The sequence below is a fragment of the Canis lupus genome, chromosome 17 (assembly GCF_048164855.1).
Source record: "Canis lupus baileyi chromosome 17, mCanLup2.hap1, whole genome shotgun sequence".
In the NCBI taxonomy this organism is placed as follows: domain Eukaryota; kingdom Metazoa; phylum Chordata; class Mammalia; order Carnivora; family Canidae; genus Canis; species Canis lupus.
In genome coordinates, this window is record NC_132854.1 from 5613175 (window position 1) to 5629610 (window position 16436).

Genomic DNA, 16436 nt, shown 5'->3' on the forward strand with positions numbered 1-16436 from the left:
ATTCATATGTAAATAGAAGAGCAAGCCTTGTCTGATGAGCCCAGCGAGGCTCTCTTGGATCTTAATCAGTCATTGGCTGGCGGGCAGGTCAGTTAGTAAATCAAATTATGACATCATAGAATGTTCCCAGTATTGATTCTTTGTCGTGCCATCTCTAAGAAAAATAACATCACTCTCATCCTTCCCCAGGATTTAGTTGAGAGGCCTGTGCTCATGGCCTTTCTAATCAATGTCAAATTTCCTTTGGGGCAAGGTCAGGAATAGCCGTTTTAGCTGAAACAATAACTAGAGATCACAATGGAATTATTTCTATCCATAGCCAGCATGAAGTTATGTTTACTGTGTCTCTTTTAATCCAGTGCGCTGCCAACAAATTTATATTAAATGCATGTAATATTCCAATCTGTTTAAAAGATTTGGTAGAAAATGAAAGAATAGAGTGTATTATGAATAACTGTCTGTTGAGAGGCTCCAGGGACACACTGTACTCGTTTTAAATTCATCATATTAAAACAGATATGGTTCTCCTATGCCAATACCCTTTCCAATTTGTTTACAGCAAAATGGGTCAATGGACCATTAATTCAGTTGCAAAACTGTCATCTCTCGCTTTAGGTTTTGTACAACTAATGAGACTTCACTGGTATTTGCTCACACAGTCTTCTGCACTTCAACGTTAATGATTTCTATTGACAAGGTTATTGGATTCAAAGTGAAATGTTTACACTGGAAGGGGAAACAAGCGTCAAATATGAAGCTCAAATAGATACTCCAAGCTGGAGAAGCTTATCATGGCTAAACCTGCTACTGTTTATTCCCTCTAATGAAAAGCAAGAACAACAGGAGACATGGGGATGAATGTAATGAAGAGAAACAATACCAGGATTCTGAGAGGTTAATCCAGGCACAACAGAGTTAATCTGGGAGACGCCCGGGGAGGTGTAGGGCTAAAGACTTAGACAAAACTTGCTACTTTTTGATCCGGTTGTACCCAATGAATGACTCTATTTGCAAAGAAGATTTTGGATTTTCAAACCAGTGGGGCAGAAGTTACATCCTTCATTTGTCTTGTGAAACACACTTGGGTACTTATTTCCCGAATAAATGATGTCAAACATCTTAATTTTCTTCTTGAACAGCAAAACAAAAGGACCGTGACAATACAGATACTTAAGAAGACACAGAGTTTGACTCAAGACCAAAAAGTCTCTGAGAGCCAAACCATGTATCCAACAGATGCTACAATAATATTATTTTGTAAGATGGGGATAAAATGTCATTTTATTTAATGTTCCAAGGTTGAAAAGATAAAATGTACACGTTTGATGAATGATCACTTAAAGTGCTTTGAAATAATCATTTATTTCAAACTGCATAGTCTACATTATTATAGCTGACAAAAGGGTTAAATTTAAGAGTACGGCTCTGCTTTGCACATGAGTGGAAAAGCTCTGGCTTGAAAAGCTGAACTTTCAAACTATGAGTGAATTAAACTCACTTAGGATTTTCCTAAGTAAAAAACCAACCATAACCTGGAGGTGGGGGGGTTATTTGAGTCAAATTAATATTTCTGAGAACTAACCATGTTTTTTGAATTCAATAGCATATCTTCAACATATCATTAAACACTCACATGAAAATCCCCAGAGATTAGAGCAAAGACTACAACACATAAACTGTCCACAATTACACCACACTCCACATTTGAATGAATGGGAAAATCTGAAAACAGAGTAATAAGAACCAAATAAAGGCAATATCACAGACTTTTTGGAGAATGGGTAGATGGACATGGGGGTATGCTACTGTCAGAACATTAAATTGGTCTTGCCCTAAATCCAAGTGAATGTTTCCACAGTTGTGTAAGAGAAAGGTTTTATCTTAATGGCAATTTTCTGTTCACTTTCCTAATTTGAAATGTTATCATGGAAACATATTTTAAGTGAAATGTTTTATATCAAACTATAAAACAATCTTCTTACAAAAGATTCTTAAATTTACACAGTTTTAAAAAGTATATCTTAACCTAAAGAGGTAATATAAAAATCATGCTGAAGTGTAAGTGCTACTTGAAAATGTATTTACCATTGTTATTTCTTATTGTTTAATAAAATGAGCTTCAAAGCAAATAAGACATCTTCATCTCTCAAGGATGTATCATTTTTTTTACATTTATAAATGCATCAGAAAAATAAATATGTTTATAAGAGATTCTTTTTGAATTGCATTAGTGAGGTTATATTTGATCTCATTATTCAAACCATTTTCATTTTCCAGGATATTATTTTTATATTGGTTAAGTAGAAATGAACACAACTTATATAAAGCAACAGTAAAAATGCTTTCTCATGCACATGTTTTGTTTAATTCTGAACTGTTTTGTGTAATCCTCTTTTTAAAAATAATTTATAATGTTATATGCTTAACTTTGTCAAGATCACTCAAAAGTTTCTAGGTAACAACATCACTAAAATAAACCAAATAGATTAAAAGATAAAACTGAATCCTTAGTTATTGTAGTTAGCACAACTTGCCTCCTGGAACATATAAAGGAGGCCCTCAACAATGGGCATTATTTCATCCAAAGAATAAAGAGAAACCATGATATTGTCTGAATTTGCAGAAAAAAAAAAATGCTTCCCCCACTTCCCCCCAAGGACAGAACAAGGACTGATGTTGGAAATTGCAATTACAAGTAGACTTCAGGTCAATATAAACTGAGACATTTAGAAAATTTTAGGTGCTCAACAGTCAAAATGGCTGCTTTGATTTGTGGTAGGCTTCATATCACAGGATATTTATTTAAGAGAAAATAAGAAAACAAGAAAAAACACCTTTCTGTAAAAGGAAGTCTTTATGGTCAGGTGGTGGAACTAAAGAGCCCATAAAGTCTGTCTCAGTGTAATATGTTACATTCTGCAAACATCACAAGCGAGTCAGGAGGCTATCACATCAGGTGTGTGGACATATGTTTACCTGGGACTTCTGTGGAAAACAGAGCAAAGCCCATTTGGGGCTGCCTTTGGAAAATCGTGGTGAGACCCATCCAAACTGACTCTAGAGAAACTGATTCAAGGTTATCATCATCTAAGACATAAAGAATCTCAATGCTTCTGAAATGTTGACCCTTTTTCCTGCCTCATTATCACTCCTTATAGCACAAGGTGTGAGCAAACAACCCTCATCTGGGTGCTTCCTCACCCACCAGTTTGTGAGATGGATGGATAGATGTCTATGATTGTGTCTTTGTGGACATTCTGTTCCCCGGAAAGAATTCCAGAAAAGATGACAGGCAGGGGAGCTGAAATGGATGGAGAAATAGGAAGAAAAGCCACAGAGGTTGTTGGGAGAAAATAATCTCTGAGATTGGAACGGGGAAAAGAGAGAGTTTTTTATTGGGGCATTTTCCCCCTCAATTAATAGTGGATACAAATAATGTCCCCCCCTCCCCGCCCCTCGGATGCCTTTCCTTACCTTCCAGATCTGACTGAGGCTCTGCTATGTGGTCCCCACCTCCTGTAATTCTTGCTTACCTGTTACTTGTGCCCCTGGGTAGGAAGTGACCATCTGAACATCTGCATCCCTACAGAAGTGAGCTCAGTGAGCAAGGGGGGATCACTTTCTATTACAGAGCCAATGTCTCCCCCATGCTCACCAGGGATCTTGCACAGGAGCCCCACTACACCTTCAAGACAGCTAAGTAGCAGTATTTGTGGTGGCCGACAGGGCATAGCAGCACACTCAGATTTTGGCCTTTGGAGCCAGAGGGGCCTGCGTTGTAGTCCTGGTTTCTGTCACCATTTGCTGTTGGACTTAGGGAAGTCGGTTACCTCTGTATGCCTCCAATTCGTCCTCTGTAAAGAGAGGATTCAGGCAGTGCATACCTCCTAGGAACACCAAATAATCAGTGAGTATCAGGCACTTGGAACAGTGCCAGGCACGGAGTGGATGGATCTGACTCTTAAACACTCTGCGAAGATGCCCTAAATTATAAGATATAAAAAGATTTTCTTCCCAGAACAGAGAACAACAATAGGTGATGGACAAGTGTTGTTAGGAGGGATGAGTGGTAGAAGTAGTACCCCCACTAGGACAGCCCCCAAGGGACACACAAGAGCTGCTGTGGAGGACAGACACCGGCGAGTCACAAGTACTCCGACGTCTTTGCCTGAGAAGCCATTCCCACTGGAAGGGGCCTGAGTGAGGCTCTGATGAGAGGTATTCCTTCCCAGCATCTGGCCGCTTTACAGAATATCAATTCTTTCCTTACTAATCATTGTCATTACACACCACCAACCAGGAGATGCATGTCCAAAAGAACTCCTTATTAAAAGCACATATGTTGTCTGAAAGATGTGACCAAACAGCATGGGGAGGGGACAGGGACAGGTTCAGGAAGTATCTGTTTACCCAACAGAGAATTCATCGAGCAGCTACTATGGACCAGATGTCACAGTAGATGTAGATGTTTGTGATGCCAAGTTAGGTAAGGCCATGTCTTGGGATCCTAAGGTCTTTCTTCAGTGGTTGATGCTGAGGAAATTGGTCAACCTCTTAAGGAGGGAGGATACATCTCGATCCTCACCTTGCACCACACGTTAAAACAAAATCTTAGGCGTCTTAAATGTAAAACAACGAACAAACAAACACACAGAAAACAAATACAAACTATAAATGAAGAATTGCCTGATACGCTGGTAGAATAGACCTTTCTAAATGCATAGGTTCAGTAAAAGAAATTTAAAAAGATTATAAGATGATATTAATTCACAATTATTATACTTACAAGTCAACATATCATGAAAATAACAAACCAGGGAAAATATCTGAAATAAAAACAAAAAGTCAGCAATCTGGAATTCACTTTATTGCCTTATAGGATGCTGAGCCCTCCCCAAGCCCACTGCACCATCAGTTGATAACATCGTGCCCTGGCTACCGGGTGAGATTCTGAAACAAAACAAAACAAAACAAAACAAAACAAAACAAAACAAAACAAAACAAAGGATGCCAGGCCAATGCTCAGGAATTCTAGAGAAGCTGAGGACTTCCAATAGAAATAATTAATCATAACAAATTTAGGGTGTTAGCAATAGCAGAAAGCTGTGGAAGATCTATAAAAGCTATCTGTACTGTCTCCCTAATTTTTTAGTATATTTAAAACTGCTCTAAAACATAGTCTACTTAAGACTAAAATAAAAATATACATATTGAAAGTAAAGTCTGTTACTAAACCGTAAGCAAGAGAGACAACTTTGGCTGATACATGGTAATCATTATTCTTTTAAGATATTTTTTTTTCTATTGAACAAAAAAAAATGTAGTGATCTATATTCATATCCTTCTTTTTAAATTTGTGGTCCTGATTAATTTTACTGGTAGTATTTTTCTTCATTTAAGAGTAGTGATTGGTCATCGCGAAAAGAAAATCTAACTATATAGCCATATACAAGTGAGATAGATCTGGTAGTGAAAGAATACTTCGTGTGTTTGAGTGACTGGGTGTATCCTGAAAATATACAAAGGATATGCAATTTATATGCATATGACTTTTAATGGCTGCAGAACCCTGCATTATATGACAGATTATTCTTATTTGGCCAGTACCTTACTTTGGGACATTAACATTCTTCACAATCTTAAATGTTGTTTTTTTAAAACTTCACTCAGTGAAGCACTCTTTCTATTCATTGTGGCATATTTCTGTAATTATTTCCTTAGCAGAAATACCTAGAAATGGGATTTCTGAGTCAAAAGCTATGAATAATTCTAGGATGTCTATAAATGTTGCCAAATCACTCCCAAAATTAGTGCCACTGTACATTCTAATAAGCCACGTTGGAGAGCATCTGGCATCTGGCATGTCCCTTCATTAATTAGATCAGCCGTTTGGCAGAAAAAAAGTTTGAGAAGCACTTGTAGATACCATGCTCTTGTTATAAAATGCCCTATTGTCCAAATATAAAATAGACTAAAGAAAAATTTCAAATGAAATTCTTACATTTTAAAATTATAACATTCTACAAAACATTCTATTATAACATTCTATAAAATTAAAAAAGATTTTGGGTTATTTCCCTTGTTGCTCTATTAAAAACTACAAATTAGGGATGTGTGGGTGGCTCAGCAGTTGAGTGTCTGCCTTCAGCTCAGGGCGTGATCCTGAGTCCCCAGATCGAGTCCCACATCAGGCTCCCTGCACGGAGCCTGCTTCTCCCTCTGCCTATGTCTCTGCCTCTCTCTCTCTCTCTCTCTCTTTCTCCGTGTCTCTCATGAATGAATAAATAAAATCTTTTTTAAAAACTATAAATTAACATTGTTAAATACAAAATACATTAAATAATAAGGAGAGATAGACATGTATTGGCATCTATATAAAATTCTACTTCCCACAACAATAGGGCTTCAGTTAAAAATCAGTTGATGGGGATCCCTGGGTGGCGCAGTGGTTTCGTGCCTGCCTTTGGCCCAGGGCACAATCCTGGAGACCCGGGATTGAATCCCATGTCGGGCTCCCGGTGCATGGAGCCTGCTTCTCCCTCTGCCTATGTCTCTGCCTCTGTCTCTCTCTGTGTGACTATCATAAATAAAAATTTAAAAAAAAATCAGTTGATGATCATGTTTATAATTTTTATAAACTGGTAAATTGGAAATTGACTTATCATGGCTGCATAGAGCTGGCTAGCTACGTAGCTGCAGTCCTCAGCGTGTTTTACTTCAACTCAGGGTGTTTTACATAAAACAGTAAGTATAACATAATTATTGTAGAAAGAATGCCTTTTGGCCAACAGGATGAAGTGTGCAGGAAATGTTCCTTATTTTCAGGAAGTCAGCCTCTCTGGCTCTCTGTGCCCCATGTTTCCAGACTTATGGGAAATGCAATCTCAAATATGACGGCATCACCCTCCATCTCCAGAACTGTGGAGATGATTCCAGAAGTTCCCACATGGGTCTTGCAGGTTCTGAGGCTCTGATGCATCTGCACTGGCAGGTTCCTGTTTGGGCGGGATGGGGAGACCCAGGACCCCTTCCCCTTTCTAAACCCAGAACCAGCTCTTTCTCTACTTGGGCACTCAGTCCATGCAGAAGCCCGTCAGGTACAATCCCTGCATGTGCTTTCCTTCTGCAAGAGAGAAACCCAGGCTCCAGGAGAACGCATCTCTACTTTCTAGCTCTGCAGAAATTCCTCCCGCAAACTCTCCCAAAGCAACAGCTACCTGCTGATATCTTGCAGAGGAAAATACAGAGTAAAGAGAAGACACAAAACAATATTTAAACTTTCTTTCTTTCTTTCTTTTTCTTTCTTTCTTTCTTTCTTTCTTTCTTTCTTTCTTTCTTTCTTTCTTTCTTCTTTCTTTTTCTTTCTTTCTTTCTTTCTCTTTCTTTCTTTTTCTTTGCTTGCAAAGGAGGATCCTGTCTAGTGTAGATAATGTCATCAGCTGTCCTGAGATGGATCACTCTGGAAACCTCAATTTCTCAATAATTAGTAAATTAGGGGGAAAAGAAGTCTGAACAATTTCAGTAGAGGGAAAAGAAAGACAAAGAACATACTGGGCTGGGATTTAAACAGAGTTTACTGCTTCCAATGAGGATCTTCAAATGCCAATAGGGTTGGGCTCAGAGTTACTGCAGACATTTTAAAAGATGGGAGGTTTGCTCTTCTTTCACCTCCCCGGAACGTTCTCCTCCACCGGAAACTTTCTTCCTACCTTAGCATCCTCAAGTGTTTGTATCTGATACTGAATCTTCCTCCTTTTTTCCTCTCAAGCTCAGGCTGCAGGTGCTCTCAAGGTGAGCTCAATACCTGAGCACCTGTAGGCTACATATGGAAAATCCTTCTGGAGCTCTGTAGGGACCATGCTCTGAGTGGGCAGCCTGGAGATGGGACTTTCACAGAGGGAATGTCGTGCCCCTCCTTAGGAAAGGAAGCTGCTGTAGCGAACCAACAGAAGAGACATTTGGAGCACCTGAACAAATTAGACCTTCTGTAAACTCAGGAACACAATGTGCACACGAAGTTACTCTGTTTGCTCGAAAGGGTGGCCACGACCATGTGGCAGCTGAGAGGGGGTGGGGGACTACACACTTTCAAAGGTTTCTAAAGTAATTACTTAGGCAGGGAGGCATCTGTTTACCATAATTTTCTACATAAAAGGTTTTCTTTTCCCCATTTGCACTGAACACCCTTCCTCTCCATGTCCAGTCTGCTCCTGGAGTCAGAATTAATTAATCCATCTCTGGACTCGAGTGACATGTTGTTGATATGGCCACTGATGTACTGGGTTTGGCTCTGTCATATTTGATATGTGCTTGTCTCTTCTGGTAGATTCTGAATGGCTCTGAAACAGGGGCCAGGTTTCCGTCCTATATTCACTCACACATTCAAGCAATGTCATCGCTCTGCTCCAGGGAGGACTGCAGGTAAGTAGCTAGCTAGATATATGCAACAATGCTAATGTGGGGAGGGAGAACTGCTTGCAGAGGATATTAGATCTCATTGAGATCAAGCATCTGGGTCCTTTGGCTTTAAAGTCCCAGCACTCAGCATGGTACTTGGCACATAGTTCGAACCATGTTTGCCCTGCTGAATTAAGTTTGTGTTTGTATCTAAAGTTTGATATAGGGGCACCCAGGTGGCTTAGTCAGTTAAGCATCTGCCTTCAGCTCAGGTCATGATACCAGGATCCTGGGATTGAGGCCCACATTGGGCTCCTTGCTCAGTGGGGAGTCTGCTTCTTCTTCTCCATCTGCCCCTCCCCCTGTTCATGCTCACTCTCTCTCTCAAATAAATAAATAAAATCTTTAAAATAATAAAATAAAATCTAAGCCCAACTTAGATTTGGAGTCTTGCTAGTCCGGTAATAAGTGGCCCTGGCCCTCACCTGTCAGTTGACTATTTCTGAAAATAGATGATCTATGTGAAAGATGGTTATTGTTCTAAAAAATGATGCTGTCCTAAAGATACGTGAGCAAGCAGTGCTGCTTCAGTGTCAATACTAGATCTGTTCTCATTCTCCACAAAATAATCAGGATAGAAGTCATGTCAGTGGGAAAAAGGTATAAAGAGATTTCTTGCAGTCCAACCTTCTTTTTCTGTGGCTGGTAACACTGAGTCCAGATAGCGCTCAGATTGAAACATTGGAGAATGTCCTTGTCTCTACAATGATGAGTAAATGCGTCCACCTGGGGCTTTTGAAGATTTTATTTACACCTCCACTATCTCAGCAATTTTAATAAGCTACAATAGCTTCATGTTCTGTTTTGAAGTGTGTAAGTAAATATTCAAATTGCCTTAAACTTATGTTTATATCTCCTACAGGACTATTGAGATTTTGATGTGAAAACTTAATCTTTCACATTTTTATACTAATGTCCTTGTTGATGGTTATCTGAAAGAAATAATGAATGAATGAATGAATGAATGAATGAATGGCACTTTTGATGTAGACTGAATGCTAGTTCCATTTGGATCCTGCAGTACTGACACTTTTCTTCACTTTGAGTCTATTAAGTCAATTGAAGGAAATCTTTCTAATCAGTATCACCCATTTCCCTCTAAAGAATAAGATTCTTTTTTTGGAAGTTACTAGAAATGAGTTTGCAAAGATCTGAGCAGGGTCCTATGTATAAATTTAGTAAACAGACACAAATTCTTGTGACCAATAAACTTGTATTATTTGTAATCAAAGCTCTGGTTCCTTTATTCAGTACTTGGCTCTTGGGCCATACACAGAATTAACACGACACATTCCAGGGAAAAGTTCTGTGAGACTGGGTGGGCGGTATCTCATGATCTGTGACATCTTTACTTTGTGCAATCATTAAAAACTAATCCTAAGCACACTTTGTCATTTGTAAAGGCCGACCCTGCAACATGTTGGGGTAGTTACCCCTTCCTTTTGTTCAGAAACAGAAAAGATTTCAAACACTTCTAAAGTAATTTCATACATAAGTGCTTTTAAAAACCACAAATGACTATTAACTGTTCATGGAAAGGAGCCCTTCTATCCCGATAAGAATGTAATCATATTTAGACAAATTTAGGAGATGACATTCTAGACCTAGCAACACCTAGAAGATCTCTTCACACATCATTTGCTTTTTTTCTTCTTCTTTTTGATGGATGGATGAGCAAACTTTAAGGAGCTAATGAGCAGTTAAAAGTTGAAATGGGAAGGGACAGTAACGTTAAGACAAGTTAAAAGCTCTTCCCCACACCAGCTCCCAACACTGCCTCCCCAGCCGCTTCCCCTGTGAACTTTTTGTGTTTCATTCATTTTGCTGGAATTGGAAGTGGAGAGGCCAAGAAAAGGCCATCTCCTGCTTCATTGACTAGAGCTATCCTGTAAGTGAGTTTAATGGGTTAGAAGTTAATACAGTGACAGTTCTAAGGAAAGTTACCAAGTGTTTCCAGGGCCTGGAGAGGCTCCCTGCAGCTCTGGCTTCTCCATTCCCCTTGTCTTGTATGTGTGGAAGCTTCCATGACAAACCAGGGGCACGTCTCAGGAAACAAAGCCAGCAGCTAATAGGAGTGTGAAGAGCCTCATTAAGGAAGGATCTGGCAAAGAACTAGCTGTAATTACAACTGACCTTAAAGTGTTGGTCACGTGAACAGATAAGCTCTTAAAAGAGAAATCAAATTTCCTTTAAATTTGCAAACTATTGTTTTCTTGTGTTCATCTTCTAAAGAGGGGCCCTCCTCAGTGGTGATGTGAGCCCTCTTGGTTACACCAGGTTCCTCTGTGAGCTTCTATTTTATCATCTTCTTTTATCAATTTGTCATTTTCCCATGTGGTTTCCTCCAAAGCACATCCAGGAAGGGGCAACAGAGCCATGAAATTCTTTCCTTAAAAAAAAAAAAAAAAAAGAAATTCTTTCCTTCAACAGAGCACAAAAAGAGCCTTTCCCTCCATACCATCCAAGCACATGCTTTGGGATATATATTTTTGCCTTTTTGTTGGAGTAATGTACATGAGAGAAGAGCACACAGCTCCTAAAACTGTCTGAGCTTTTGCAAATGGAAAATTCTCATCTAAGCAGCGCTCAGAGTAAGAACAGAATGTGGCCAGCTGTGGAAATAAGTGCCAGCAAGTTTGTTGTCTTACAGTTCTAAAGGCAAGATGTCCCAATCAAGCTGTTAGCAGGGTTGGTTCCTTCTGGAAGCTGTCTGTTCTGGGCCTGTCCCTTAGCTGGAGGGACAGCTGGCAATCTTTGGGGTTCCTTGGCTTGTCAATGCATCCCTCCAGTCTTTGCCTCTATCTTCCCATGGCGTCTTCCCTGTGTGTCCTCTTCTCTTCTTATGAGGTCACTCCGATGATGAGTCTAAACCTGATTACATCGGCAAAAACTCTTATTTCCAAATTAGGTCACACTTCCAGGTACTGGGGCTTAGGGCTTCAACATATCTTTTGGAGGGACACAATTCAGCCCATAACAATCAGTTTGTAGACACTCTCACACCCACCTTTCCAGTCTCTCTCCTCCCCACAACCCAAGACAACCACTGACATAATTTCTGACAGCACAGTTTTTCATTTGAGCTTTATTTGAGTATGCACATAGAGTTCTATGTGCTATGATAGGATTTTTAAGGGTGGCTTCCCAAATGTTACTAGTCATGCAGATTCTCTGAACTGGCTTCACAGCCAATACTTCTGATTACCAATTAATTACACAAACAGTACATAGTATTACAAATCAGTTAGCCAATCATAAAATCATCATGCCATTATTATGGAAGAGAAGTGAGGGGGTTTAGAACACGTTACCCCAAAATATGGCACCTTGGAATATTGAATATTCTGAGCTGAAGGACTTTGAGAAATGGACTCTGTCTGCCCCTTCTCTATTTTTTTTTAATTTTTTATTTATTTATGATAGTCACACACAGAGAGAGAGAGAGAGAGGCAGAGACATAGGCAGAGGGAGAAGCAGGCTCCATGCAGGGAGCCCGACGTGGGATTCGATCCTGGGTCTCCAGGATCGCGCCCTGGGCCAAAGGCAGGCGCCAAACCGCTGCGCCACCCAGGGATCCCTGCCCCTTCTCTAGTACAGGTCATAGGACCCTTGTGTGAGAGGTGCCCTCATCATACCCAGAGGAAAGAGCATCCTATCTTCAAGATGGAGGGATGCCACAAAAAATCTGAGCCAACAGGACCTGTCAAGTTTCCCCCAGTTTATCACCTTTACCTAATATTCCTTAACCTATCATACCTTTCCAGGACTTCCCACTCTTCCTCAAACCTAGTATAGAAACATGTTTAACTCTTTCTTCGTGTCTTCACTTCCTCCCACGTCACATATTAAATATTAAATATGTGTGTGTGCTTTTGTCCTGTGCATCCGTCCTGGTTAGGGCTAATTTCAGACTAAGAGGGTAGAGGAAAAGTTTTTCTCCTCTACAGAAGAAAGCAAAGTAAGTTTGTTTGTAAACAATGGTTCTTCAATAGTGGCAACATTTTACATGAATGCATTAGATATATTCAGGTCAGCTCTCCAACATTTGTAGTATCAGGTGTGCAAGAAATGCACCTCCCCTGATTTCTCATTTTAAGCCAGCACTCCACTAGGACAATAGAACTTAACCACTGTTGATGTCATGTTTCCTGGATTGGGTCTAAGTTCTGGGGAGCTATGTGGTGGAGAGCCCTGGGGAAGGTTTAAGGATCTCTGGGTCACCTGTCTCTGCAAGTATCTGCTGAGATGTCCGTGGCTCTGATTGTGGACTGTTAGTCCATGTTGGGCCACAAAACAGCTCAGCTCTCAGCTCTGTCTCCTGTGAATCCTGAATTTCCTGAGAATCTTCCTTTTATTTCTATGCCATGTGAGCCTGGGATCTTTGAGTCCATTTCTTTGTTCCTGTCTGCCTTGAGCTTTGCCCTTCCCCAAAACTCCCCAGGGAAGGGGAAATAGGTTGCAGAACATCCTGCTCTTACCTCATGACCTTCCCCATGGCCATTCCACCAGCCCAGGGAAATCTTTTTCTCTCCAGGGCAGAGAGGGGAGCCCTTTGTCTTGATCATTTTCTCAACTATCTCATCTAGGCCTTGACTTTTCCAAGTCCCCTTAAAGATTTTCATTTTTCAAGTATATCCTTATTTTAAGATAATGAACATAATGTTGTGTCCAATGATTGTGTACCTTTGGACAAGTTATTTATTCTAAGTAAAGACTTTCCTTATCTATAAAGAAGGGATAAGAACAGTCTCCAGCTCAATGAATGTTTTTTTTGTTGTTGTTGTTTTTTTTTTTTTTTTAAGAAAAGGGAATTGAATTAGTTGAGTTAATCTGTGGAAACATTTCTAATGATGCCTGGCACATAGAGAGACTCTATAATGTCAATTGTTATTAATTCATGTATTTATTAACAGCTTAAATAGGAGTGGGATACAAAATAATAGGAGGAAAAAGATTCACTTTGCAAATTAGAACAGATAGTTATTTCCTAAACTTATAAAAGTCACTCTAAATCCAATAACAGGATGGTGGAAATGAACTGTAGTGAGATGCCAAGAACAGAAATGTGATTTACGCTCTATTCACTCTAATATGGCAGCTAATGGTATTCTGAGAGTATGGGGGGGGGGGGCGGTGCTTGCATGTGTCCTAGACAAAGGATTCTCAGGTTAAAGCATTCAAACAAGATAAAGTTAAGGTACTCATTCCACCTAAAAACATGGAAGGATAAACAATGGCATCATGAAAACTCTAATGAACTTTTCGAATGAACACAGGATGAGTCAGTGAAGTAAAAACCATGGGTTGTCAACACCACAATTAGTCCTCCTGTGCTGAGTAAACACAGAAGGGCAAGTCGGCACTTCTAAATGGTTTCATTTTGTCACTTTCAGTGGTGTCAAATGGACTACAATTAAGACTTAGATAGCATGTTAAGTGACACTGGTCTCACTGAATCTAAAGATCACTTTCACAGCAAACACTTTGTTTAGAGTGCCATACACCCAGTGAGGAAAATAAATATTCAATGGAAATGATCCCGATACCTAAGGTGTCATGTGTCTGACAAGTTGACAGTCATCTCAGCTGGAATGCATGGAAACCCAACTGGATGTCTGTTCTACTCTGCAAGTTATACTCTTGGACAAGTGAGAAGCCTTTTGAAAGAGAGAATTAGTGACCAGCTGTTCTTCCTCCACATTAAGAAGGAAGGGGAAAGATAGTTAACATACAGCAGGAGGGATTTCAGTGACATATGAGATACAACACACTCAATAGATGGTAGAGGGTACTAACCCCATACAAACATAACTGTAAGATCTTCTTTAAAGATATTAAAAAACCAGAGACAAAATCTGTGAAGATTCATGGACACTGATGCTTCAAATTAAGGAATATGGATTAAAGCGAACGGGTTAGAGTAAATGGAGTGCTCTTTGAGATGTCTTTTGTCCCATAGTACTGTAACACTTTTAAGTATTGAGAAAGTCATTTGGTGCTTAGACTTATCTCAAACTTTCTGCATATCTTAGGTATGTGATTCTGCATTAAATTCTTGTAGCTACTTGTTATAGGAAGTAACTACTACAAAATATTTTGGTGGATATGGCAACTAGTGAGAGCAAAAGGATTTAAAAATCCTGATATGACCATTAATTTATCACATGGCCTGCACTTCAAATCATGAGTCACCCAGAAAGTGCTTTCCCAGTTAGTGACTTAAATAAGTCTCATGCATTGTCTTTTCAATAAAATTCAAAATATTTATTGAAATAGAATTCAGTGCAGTGATTATTTGTATAGAATAGTATTTAATGATTTGGGGGGATAAGTTGCCAATATATTGGTCTTAAAGTAGGTTACCTAACTATATAAATGACCACTTTGCCTTTTTTAGAAACATGTTTAGTAGAAAGAAAACAAAAGAATATAAACTAATATATTAGCAATATTGCTCAGCGATAGATTTAAAGGTGGATTTTTGCCTTTCTTATGTTTTCTGAACTTTCCATGATGAATATGTATCATTGCATAATGAGAAGCAAAAGCTATTATAAAAGTAAAGAACATTGTGTCTTAATGGTGAAGAATAGATTAACATTCTTAAAAGGAAAATTTTGTCATGGAATCCTCAGGTGAGTCTCTGCACCCCAGCCTGAATGGAGGCAAAGCGTGTTTATGGGATTGAGCTGAGAGGTGATAAACATCTATTTAAAAATATCAACTGGCTTCACCAAATGTTGCAGAAATAGCCTGGCATTTCGGGGTATTATGATTCATGGGAGGGGGATCCTACTCTGATGAAATAGAGCTACCCTCACAAACACTGTGCTTCTACATCCCAACTCGAGTGTGTCCAATGGTACTTGTGATAGAGCCGCAGCTCACCGAAGCACATTCCAATCATGTGGCATTCAGGAAAGCTTGAGCAAACGTTCACCTTAGCAAAATCTTTCTCTGTGCTACAAATGAATTATGGTGCCGATGTTGATAATTCACAAAAACCCTTTCAAACATCATCACTTTTTAAAAAAAAAATTTATTAACATAAGTTCCTTATAGAATTTTTCCCACACTAACTTGAGTTGTATGTACTTCGCAGTAATAAACTGTGTTTTCTCCTTGAAATATAGTGTACTTTTAAAAATAGTCATTAACTTACATAAAACCTTCACATTAAAATCAGGGCAGGACTGTGGAAAGGGTTGAAAGAGATGTCAGTTGCTCTCTAAATCTCTTCAAGATCACCAGCAAAGAGAATCAAGCCTCAGTATGTGTACTTTGTAGAATAGAAACTAATTGTCAATATTTAATTTTTTTAAAGTGTATTGGAGAGAAAATTGGATGTGACTAAGGTCTACTGCCTGGACATGGAAAGTAGACCAGCACTTTGTCCCCTGAGTGCCAGCATGTGGTGGGAGGTGCCACGATCATGGGAGCTCTAAGGGAAATCCTGGGTTTCTTAAAGGCATCTCAGGGATGTATTTACTTTCAGGATGGAGTTCTGGGCAGCTGCATCCCCTTAGAGAGGCCTCAACCAGCAGAGCTTCTGAATGCTAGAATAGAGGCTCTAACCAAGATGCTCCCCTACCAAGACCATCACCTGCACCTGTGAAATGCAGATAGAGGCCCCACCTCAGACCTACCGAATCAGAAACTCTGTGGTGTGGCTCAGCGCTTTGTCTATCGAGTCCTCCAGTGAACCCGATGCACACTTCAGCTTCTGAGCCACTGCTGTGGAGGTACAACAAGGGAAGCGTCAAGCAAGACAGCTGAGTAGGTCATTAGTAATTAGCACTCCTCCTCAGGTTTCTTCCTGGGCCTGCAGTGGGATTGTATTTGCCCCACCCTAAAAGATAAGAATGGCCATGTGGTTTGCCATGGTTGATCCAATGTGAATGGCAATGCCTCGTGTCATGTGGGAGATGCCAATTGCTATATCTCCTAGGTCCTGGAGGTATCAGAAGCAAAGTCCAGTT